Here is a 10,342-nt window from a genome sequence, read left to right as displayed (position 1 = left end):
TATTAAATACTATTATTTAAATTAAAAAATCATTCACCATAATTAATTCCTTAAACTTATTTTTAATAATGTTATTAGGCTCAAATGACTCAGAATCACGTAATATTTAATATCATTATTTATATTAAATAAAGAAATATTAAATTTAATAATTCACGTGAAGCATAATAGATAAACTAATAATTGAAAAATATGGATAAATTCGTATAAAGTCTAAATTACACAAATGTATTAATTATTACCATAATCTAGAAATAAATATATACACTTTTAGTTTTATGTAATTCTTTTAACGTATTTCAGGAATATTTAATTATCTATTTTGATTAAGGAATTTATCAAACTATTAATAGCTCATAGAAGATATTAAACACGAGTTCCTGTTTATACAAATCATTTTTTTCCATCCCTTAGACCCTTGTTAGGGCTTTATTAAGAGTTTGTTGGCTATGAATAAACAGATAGCAATCTAAACCCTATTCGCTTTTGCTAATAGACATAACTGAAACACTGCATGGCCGAGATTTAAATCTATAAAGGGTTATTATATGAAAATATAATATAATATAATGAACACGAGGGAGTGTCAGGAGAAAATACTAAAAGTAAAAAACAACTTCTTGAAAATAGTCAAAATCATTAATCGAACATTTTTATTTAACAAATCTAATCGATCAGTGTATACAAACAATTTTTAGAAGGAGTATAAAATGTATGAATAATACACTATCAAGTAATGCTGAAACTATCAGTAATATGGGTTAATTAAAAATTATTGTTTTACTCTTTTCAAGATTTTTTGGTTTCGATTTTATATACATATATATATATATATATATATATATACATATTCATCTTTATATAATTTACTTTGTATCTCCTTCCTTCCTTAAACGCGTAAAATGAATCATTCTAATCTGTTCCTCCGTTCTCTCAAAACCTATATTGCAAACGGTAGGATCTGCCTTTGCCAAAATCTACACATCAACAAGAATCGAATGTTTTTTTTATCTGGACAATTTGTATTTGATTATTTATCAACTGCGAATAATCAATTCCAAGTATATTGCTCAATAATGGCCTATCAAAATATTCTCTAAATACTCGACCAAATCCATGGATTGCACCAGTGCATTATCCAGCCAGTTTCCAAAGTCATGAATATTCAGTACTGGTCCTGTATTTAATATAACCTCGTCTCTGTTTACTCTGATCTTATCGGCAGGGTTGAACAAAGCGAAGACTTCATTGAATACCGAGGAGACGGTAGACCGATGAAGCATCATGTTTAATTTCACAGAAGCCTCTGGCTTGCACAGTTTAAATGTTGAATGGGAGTTTTTGATTAAAATTTATTTGATGTGATTCCCCTAACGCGCTCTGTGTGTTCCGTGTTGCAGAATTGCTCCGTAAACAGATTTTGAAACAGATATGAATGATATTGCATTTATAGTCAGACCACGAGGATGTAATAGATATAATATATTGTTGGGGATACTTACAGGTTGTAAATTATTGCTTGCTTTTTGGGTAATAATAACTGATTTTGTTTATAATACGGATGTGTGGAGTTTTACTTTTGCATTCAATTTAAAAATAGTAAATGTCAATTTTATATATCCAATATGCACTAAATTTATGAATGCTAAACTAATTTTTTCTTGGTCGAAATTTCAAATAATATAATTTTCAATAGTATTTTGTATCTATAATTTGATTGGCAATATTGCCTATAATATAGCTTGGAATAATATAGCTATTAACATTGATGACTTTATTTGTATCTACTTATCATTATTAATAAATATAAGTTACTTTAAACTTGTTAAATCATCCTATAAATCATGAAAAACTTTTTCTCAGTGGGGGAACTGATCACATGTGAACGATAGGGTCCTATTTCCTTTATAAATTTCTCTAAAATACTCTGAAGAAACTGAAAGGAAATCAAAAGAAAGCCGACTATTGTTGATTTAGCTGATGGATCGAGATTAATGCGATGTGTGGCGAGAAAACACACATTCACTTCACGACTGATAGAATAGTTTCGGCTTATTGTGCCAGAGTTTGAAAAATATCATATCATGGAAACATAGTTATAAAGGAACATATTATAAGGAATATATATGTAATAATCGTAACGCACGCTAATTGTAATGGATATTATATCAATCGAGTAATTTTTAATGATTTGTTATAAAAAATGCTACAGGTGGATGCCAACATAACGCTAACTTTCTATTTTATCCTCAAATTGTGAATTAAATTTCTATTTTAAAATAATATTTTTTTCAAAAATGACTTTGAATTATAAAACCTTTTAAGATTATTTGTAATTAGTTGTATGTTAATTATGCATTAGTTTTTACAACAAGTTAACAAAGGTAAATCTTTTTTATTCTGAAGTATTCTATAAATATAAAAAATTTGTGGTCATCTTGTCAGATGATTTTTTATCGACTTCAAAGCTAAATAATATGATAAAAATGTTTACCTTTAATAACTCAATTTTCTATCATCCTTCATTTCCAACAAGACGTCTCTATCCGTTTCTACTTTGCATACGGATCATTCTAAACTTGTCGTAGCTTTTACAACCCAATAAAAATCAACAACAGCCGGCGTTTTGTCGACAATAGACACATAAATCCTCGTGACAATCGCGTCGTGTGCGAAAAACTCGATCGGTGTGAGGCAAAAATATATGTGGAGGACACATTTTAAAGCCACCCATGTGCACCCCGCATTCGCTCATAAACCACCCCGTTAAAAGTTCCACGCGACGAAGCCTAAAAGCCATGCCGCCGCCGCGGACGACTTACTCGACTCAGACCGCGACACGAAGCCTGGGAGAGAAATAAAGCGGTTTTGATGAATGTAATAAATATTTTGTATTACTCAGAAATTATAGGATAGATAGTAAATGACACAGAGAATTCATTATAAATTTAAATTATATCGGAGCTTACATTCCGCAGGTCCTCCACGTCACCAAGGTAAAGTATAGAAGTGTTTAACGATACTATTTTTAAGTATAAGGCAAAATATGTAAGACCAGCCCTCATCTTAATTCTCATGACGACATTATCAGAAGATAAATGGCCATGTATCATTATTCATAGGGAACATATTTTGTTTTATTGGTAGTTTTTTGGATTTGTGCTGTTTTATTTAGACTATAATACCTGAGTATGATTTTGAGAGAACTGAGCGTCCAATTTGAATGATTAAAAAAAACATTCGATTGTTGTTGATAAGGAGATATGTTGCTCAGTACATTTTTTTTACATTTCTATGGGTTCCGTACCAAAGTTTGTAATGTTTAATCGTTAAACTGTGGTACGCGCTTTGATATTTCGTCTCTAAAATGGCTACGCAGTGCAATTGCTTCAAAAAAAAAAAAAACAAAATTTTCAAAAAAAATTGAAGATTTTCAAAGATTAAATTATAGCATAATGCTATGCACAATTAGTTTTATTTTCAAGTTAAATTCAATCATTTTTTTACATAACCTCTATAATAGCTTAAATGTGGATAAGGTAAAGAGCACCAACTAAACCCTGCCAAAAATGTAAACAATGAGAATATAGTGAATAAAAAAGTGAGTTAAGTTCAGCACAGCAATTATAGAAAAGCTGAATTAAACTAATAGTTATTCTAAGTCAGCTGATGATTATTTCCGACGAAATACTAAATCCAGGTTATATTCAGTGTAACCTTTGTAAAAATGTGCCTATAATATTTTATTTTTATGGAAGCAATAATTTAGATATTAATTCGTAAAATCCCGTTAGAATTGAAAATAAGTTATTGGACCTGTTTGCCTCTTGTGTGGCCCATTTTACTCCAAAAAAGGACAGATGTCAATTTTTTGAAAAACAGCAATAAAAAAACACATTTCTACAATGATGAATTAGTTTTATTGAATATGTCAGATAGTTGTTTGTTTGATATGTGTTAAATCAAAAACAAATTAAGCCCTTTTATAATAATCTATTTGAAAATATTAAAAACATCGCTGCTAATCATTGATCAATTATTGTTAATTATTGATTATTTTTATCATCTGAATGTTTAGTTTCGGTGTCGAAAGTATCAGCAATTTGCCTTAAGGAACAATGCCTAGCACTATTTACTGTTTTATAAAGAAAATTGAATAAATGAATTGCTAATATGGTAAATTTGCATTATGTCGTACAATATTTCAAAAAATCTTATAAAACATATGTCTCAGCAATAATTTGAAGAATCACCATGGATTATATTTACGACTTCCTCATCGGCCACAAATTTCACGAGTGATTTATAAATGAAAATGAGCCGAGACGGATGTTAATAATTAAGTTACGCCTTGCGTACCAGGGGATTTTGTATCCACATTTCAACGCGCTTATTATTCGTAACTATTAATTTAAAAGAGTGTTTGTTTCACAAGCGCCCGTCGTCGTGGGGGCTCCGAGCATTGTTCGGGGGGCTGCACAGGCGGCGTGGGGCGACGCTACAACAAAGAAGCGTTTTCCCGGATTGAAAAAGACACCGCCTATAGTCATGTAATGTGATTACATCTTCGAATTAAATAAATTAAAGCCGGCGCTGCTTGGCGCGAACCGGACTTATAGTAACGAAATTGTGTTAGAAGAATAATTTGATAAAACATATTTGTATAATAAGACAGATTTGTAGAATTAAAAACTTTTGTTGTAAGGAAAATACTGGTTAAATAAGAAATTTAAATTTTAAATAGGAGTTATGAACAAGAAGAACTGCGTGATTGTATACGTTTAATTAATATTTAATTTTTATAATTGTTTGGAAAACTAAAATAAGAAAATAACTAAAAATGACAAAGAATGTAGGGTAGAACGCAGGACATAAAGGTGGGAAAGTTTACCATTATCATCTCAAAGCAGAGTATGAAATTTTTAAATACTATTTTAAAGTAAAAGGCAAAAGATGTGTAACCAAGCATCACCTTATCTATAGTACTGCTTATGTACATAACTAAATTGATATAGACTCGAAAGATGGTAATTTAAGTACTTCAATAAGTGAAAAATTATAACATAAAAAGTGCAACAAGTTCAATTCAATGGTAATAGCATTGAAACTGTACACGTAGTTCAGAATGGATTTAAAAAATTGCTATTTTTAATCACGGAATATGAACAATACTTTTTTTCAATTTTATCTAAATCAATTACATTTATCATCTCAACTGGAGCGTAAGTGATAAAATTATATACGAGTACAACTAAAAAAGATTCGCTTTTGTTTCGCAACATCCAGCAATTCCGCTGGAATCGCTCCGTCCGTCGTGATGGCATTATCTCAAATGAAAATCTTCCCTCGGTTCGCATTCACTGAATAATTTACTCATTGTTTCTTTTCCGTAGCGCTAGCCTTTTGTCATTCGGACGACTTAAACAATTTCCTGTTAATCTAAGATCCTCTCGACGGATCCATAGAATACGCCGTTATGCAGTTTACATTTAATGATCAATCGAGTGGATGAACTTTAGAAACTTGCCGTTGAATAGAGTTATTTTGCTTCGATGGAATGTTTTATTTTTTAACAGGTTGTAATAACATTTGAATAGTAAGCCTACACTGTTTTACTTTGACACTTCAGAACATTTGTTTTCATCCAAGGGTGCAGAGCGTATATTTATTTTTTACCTAAAGGTTACAAGAGATATCGCGCGTATTTATTTTTCACCTAAATTTTCAAAAAAAGATTTTTTCGTCAATTCGAAAAATTTTACTTAACTGAAAGAAAATACATGTTACGTTTGGTGGTAGAGGGCGGTGATTTTAAATATCACGATCTATCACCAAGGGGTAGGGGGAGTCCATTAATAAATCACGTTATTAATGGACGCTCGATATTTTCAACTGACGAGACAGTTTCATTTAAGTAACAAATGCGAAATTATCTGATCATATTTTGATACTAGGTTGTTTAAATGTGTTATGTGCTGTAATGTATGTTTTTTGGCATTCACAGTATATTTACTGAAAGTCAAATAATACTAAAATACTTAACAGCTTATATATGATGCTGAATGGGATATTTTACTCGATGATGCATCTAATGCTGTTCAACAATCAATAACGAAAGATACGTTCACTATTTTTCATCTTGATTACAGAACAAAAAAGACAAACCACCTACGAAGACTACAGACTATACAGAACAAGGCACTGAGACTAGTACTAAACACACCGAGAACCCATTGAGAAGACACTACTATTCAACAAAATGCATACAAAAACAGATTGACGTATCGACAATTTATAAAAATAACAAAATTGCAATTTTTGTTCAAATTATAATTTTTATGTATAACACAGCATATCAATTGTTCAATATTTTTAAATATTCAAACTTTTTATTGATGTGTTTCATATCAGATTGTTGTGTCTAATTATATACTGTTCACTTGCATTCTTAAAATGCAATAAATGAATATTAAAATATCATACTGTGATATTCAAACTGAAATACTGGAAATAATTTTCAAAATCCATTATTTTTATATTTTTACTTCAGTAAAACAATTATTTATATTAGAAAACTATTTGTTGAATTCAAAGATTTTTTAATTATCATTTGTTTATTATTAATTGATAAATAATAATAAAAGTATTTATATTAATTAAGTGAAAATACCTTTGATCGAATCGAGAGAGCATTATGAAACTATGTACAAAATTAAATTATATCTGCGCTGATAAACTCGCTTAACATAATTTTAATTAATTCTGTATTATACAATTTTAATTAAATATTGTATTAATTGAATTTTTATTAAATTATATCTACATAGAATAGTATATACAAGTTAGATCCAGTTCGCAAAATTTAATGAAAATTGTTAAAGGTTTCCGGTACAATAAATAAATACACATAGGAAAAATTATGCTCCAAATGCTTGTATAAAATAGAACATGAAATAATAGTAATTATAATTATTTGAAAAATATTAAAAAAAAGTAGCACAATCATACTCAGATTGTCGTTACAGATAATAATTGTTAATATAAAAATGTAAATTTTTTAATTGAAAATAAATTTAATAAATAATAAATTTAATTAAAAATAAATTAAATCAAAATGCTACTTTCTACTTTCTTATATACCTAGTATAAGTTACTAGTCGAGTACGATTATAATATTTGAAAAATATTGAATCTAAGTAGCAAAATCACTCAGATCATATTTGTTATTAAAGAAATGTTGCAAATTTTATAATTAATTTAATTAAAAATAAATTTAATAAAAAATGCAACGTTATACTTTCTCGTATAGTATAAGTAACTCATCGAGTACGATTATAATTATTTGAAAAATAATAAATCTAAGTAGCACAATCACACATATTCCGACAATATGTGCAAGTATAAAAACGTTGCAAATTTTATAATTTATTTAATTTATAATAAATTAAATAAAAATTCAACTTTCTACTTTCTTGTATAGTATAAGTTTCTTATTCTCGAGTTCGATCACGTCCCCGTTGCAAATTGTAATCGTAAACCTATTTTGTATTTTCTTTTCAATTCTACTTTGCATCTTGTTATGCTGACGAATTCTTTTGAAATTCGGTATTACGATAACCTTGTTTGGAATTAGAGTTATTGCATTTCGACAAGATGCTGTAATATCTTCTTAAGCGTAAATTGTTTTATTGGCGATATTAGCACTTAAAGAGCGGATCGTCACGTTTCAAGTTTCAATTTAATATATTGCAGATCACGCTCGGAAACATGGAAACGCATGTAATAAAGAGGGATTAGGATTGTACTAAAAATTAAATACAGGAAGCAGAGGATCATAATTAGTTTATTAATATATAAATGTTAAATATTAGTAATTATATAGCATCAACATCCTATCTACTCATAGCTCTTAAATTAAAATGATTCGTATTTGTATTTAGGTATATTTGACATAAAACATAACTAGTATTGAAGTTTTAATAACCAGTGTTTTTTGTGTTACAAAATAACTAGTTTATATTGTTACTATATTACATAAAAGCAATTCCGCAATCATGTCTATCTGAAAATCATTCGTAGATGAAAAACCTTTTTGAAAAAAGTATAAAACGAGTATATGCAATCTAAAAACCCTTTTGATGGCACAAACTGAAGTCTGAATGGTTCTACAGAAAAACAGGGAAGGGATTGAAAGGGCTCTATGTGATATATTACATAGGAATACATAGCCAAAAGGAAAAACATGAATAGGGTTTGGCGACAAACGAACACACGTCGAAAGTAAAACACTATTTTTCGATTTAAATTTATTGACCGTATCAGTATCAATAGCAATATATTCGTATTACTCTTTTATTGATATTATGTTCATATATTCATATTTATATTACAGTCGTAGTTTGATATTTAGTTATTGATAGAGCACAAAAAATCATCGTAAAATTCACACATTATAATGCTTTCATTTGTGTTTATAAAATTTATAATATGATAGCTGTGAGTAGATAGGATGTTGATGATATATAATTACTAATATATAAAATTTATATATTAATAAACTAATTATTAGGTTGTCAAATATCTCCCTTCCGCCTTTTGTATTATAAACCAAGAGCAAAAAAGCGGAAGGGAGATATTTGACAACCTAATATGATCCTCTGCTCTTCAGGGTTCTTAATAAAAAAAAAATAATTAAAAAAAATAAAAAGTAAAGTAACGCAAGTAGATTTTTTTATAATAAGGTAGGGTAGAGCGAGGTTTAAGGGTCCCCATGTTAGAAAGTCTATCTTCGATATCTCCAGAACAAGTGAAGTTAAGAATTTTGCAACAACAATATTTGAAAGTAGGGTAAAAAACATGTATAACCAGCCATCATCTTGATTCTTACTACATTGCTATCGGGAGATAAACGGCAATATTTCAAAATTTATAAGAAAAGCATTTTCTTTCGTTGTTAGTTTTTTGGTTGTGAGCACTGTTGTTTAGTTTACGAGACCTTAATATAATTCTTAAGTACGCTAGTTATTATTATAACAACAAATAAGATCAGTAGCGGCGCGAGGCGTCGGCGGTGTCGGCGGCCGCCGACGGCCTCGCGCCTGGGGGGGCCTCGCAAGAGGCTCCGGAAAAATTTTAATTATTTAAAATTTAGTTAATTTTCATACGGATGTCCGAGTGAAAAAGGTGATTAGTGGTTTACAGGCACTATCATTTTACTCTTTTATCTTTTATGGACATTATCTAATATCGTCTGTCAACACTATAGATTATTAAATCTAAACAACTTTGCGCAAGCTAATTCTCTGGTTGTTTATATTTGTGTATTTCTTATGGGAGCACTATGTAAATCATCGAAACAGTAATTAAATATTCGAGGAATAAAAGTAATCAATGTTCAATAAAAATTTATCAGTGAGAAATAACAATGCGATAATAGCAAAATCTGTTAATTTGAAACTAATCATTGTTTCACACCGTCAACACAAGCAATATATTTTTTTAAACATTCTATTGGGATGATCAGTTCTTTCAAATAAAATTGATAATCCTTTAAACTTTTTTTGTATCTCCAAAACCGCTAAACCTGCCTTTGACAATTTATCAACACAAATCGAATGTTTTTTAAATCCTTTAAATCGGTTGATCGGCTCTGATGTCGTCGACAAAAAATTAAATCGTCTTAAAAAACGACATTTTGACATTTTTGAACCAATTTTAAAAATTCAAAAACGGATCGAAAGTTTTCAGTTGGCGATCGTCCTGAATTGTTTTTCGTCAAGATCGACCGCACAGTTTCTTCGTAATTTATTGTAAAAATCTTTTTTCAAAAACTTGTTAGTTTCATCTAACATAAATTTTATGGAACTACGATAAATGATTAATTACAAAAACTCATTAAATTTTAGAATAATGGGACGAGCTTTTAGACCATGTGTACCTACTATGTGATGTGCGGATTTGTGCACTCAAATTAGTATGAACATAGATTTTTTAAATCTAATTAACCACTTGCAGATTGCAAAATTTTGTCTAATTAGTTATTAAGTCGGTGATTTCCAACCATTTTTTATTCATAATGATCGAAAAAACATGAAATTTACTAATCAAATGGTTGGGCAAAGGGAAACTTTTTTGCGATAATTATTTAATTTTAGTGCTTTTTAATAGCTGGAGAACAAACCATTTTTGCCGAAGAGTTTGTTTATTTTAACTTGTGTAATGTCTATTTCAATTGGTGTATTTATCTGATTAAAAATAAATCTCATATACAGTTATAGTAATCGCAAAAAAATCTAAAACAAAAAATTTTATATATCTTCAAAGATTTCTGAACATTTTGGCA

The sequence above is a fragment of the Ctenocephalides felis genome, unplaced genomic scaffold (assembly GCF_003426905.1).
Source record: "Ctenocephalides felis isolate EL2017-DRISC unplaced genomic scaffold, ASM342690v1 CF-g0.4_SCAFFOLD_01170, whole genome shotgun sequence".
In the NCBI taxonomy this organism is placed as follows: domain Eukaryota; kingdom Metazoa; phylum Arthropoda; class Insecta; order Siphonaptera; family Pulicidae; genus Ctenocephalides; species Ctenocephalides felis.
This window is presented reverse-complemented; position numbering follows the sequence as displayed.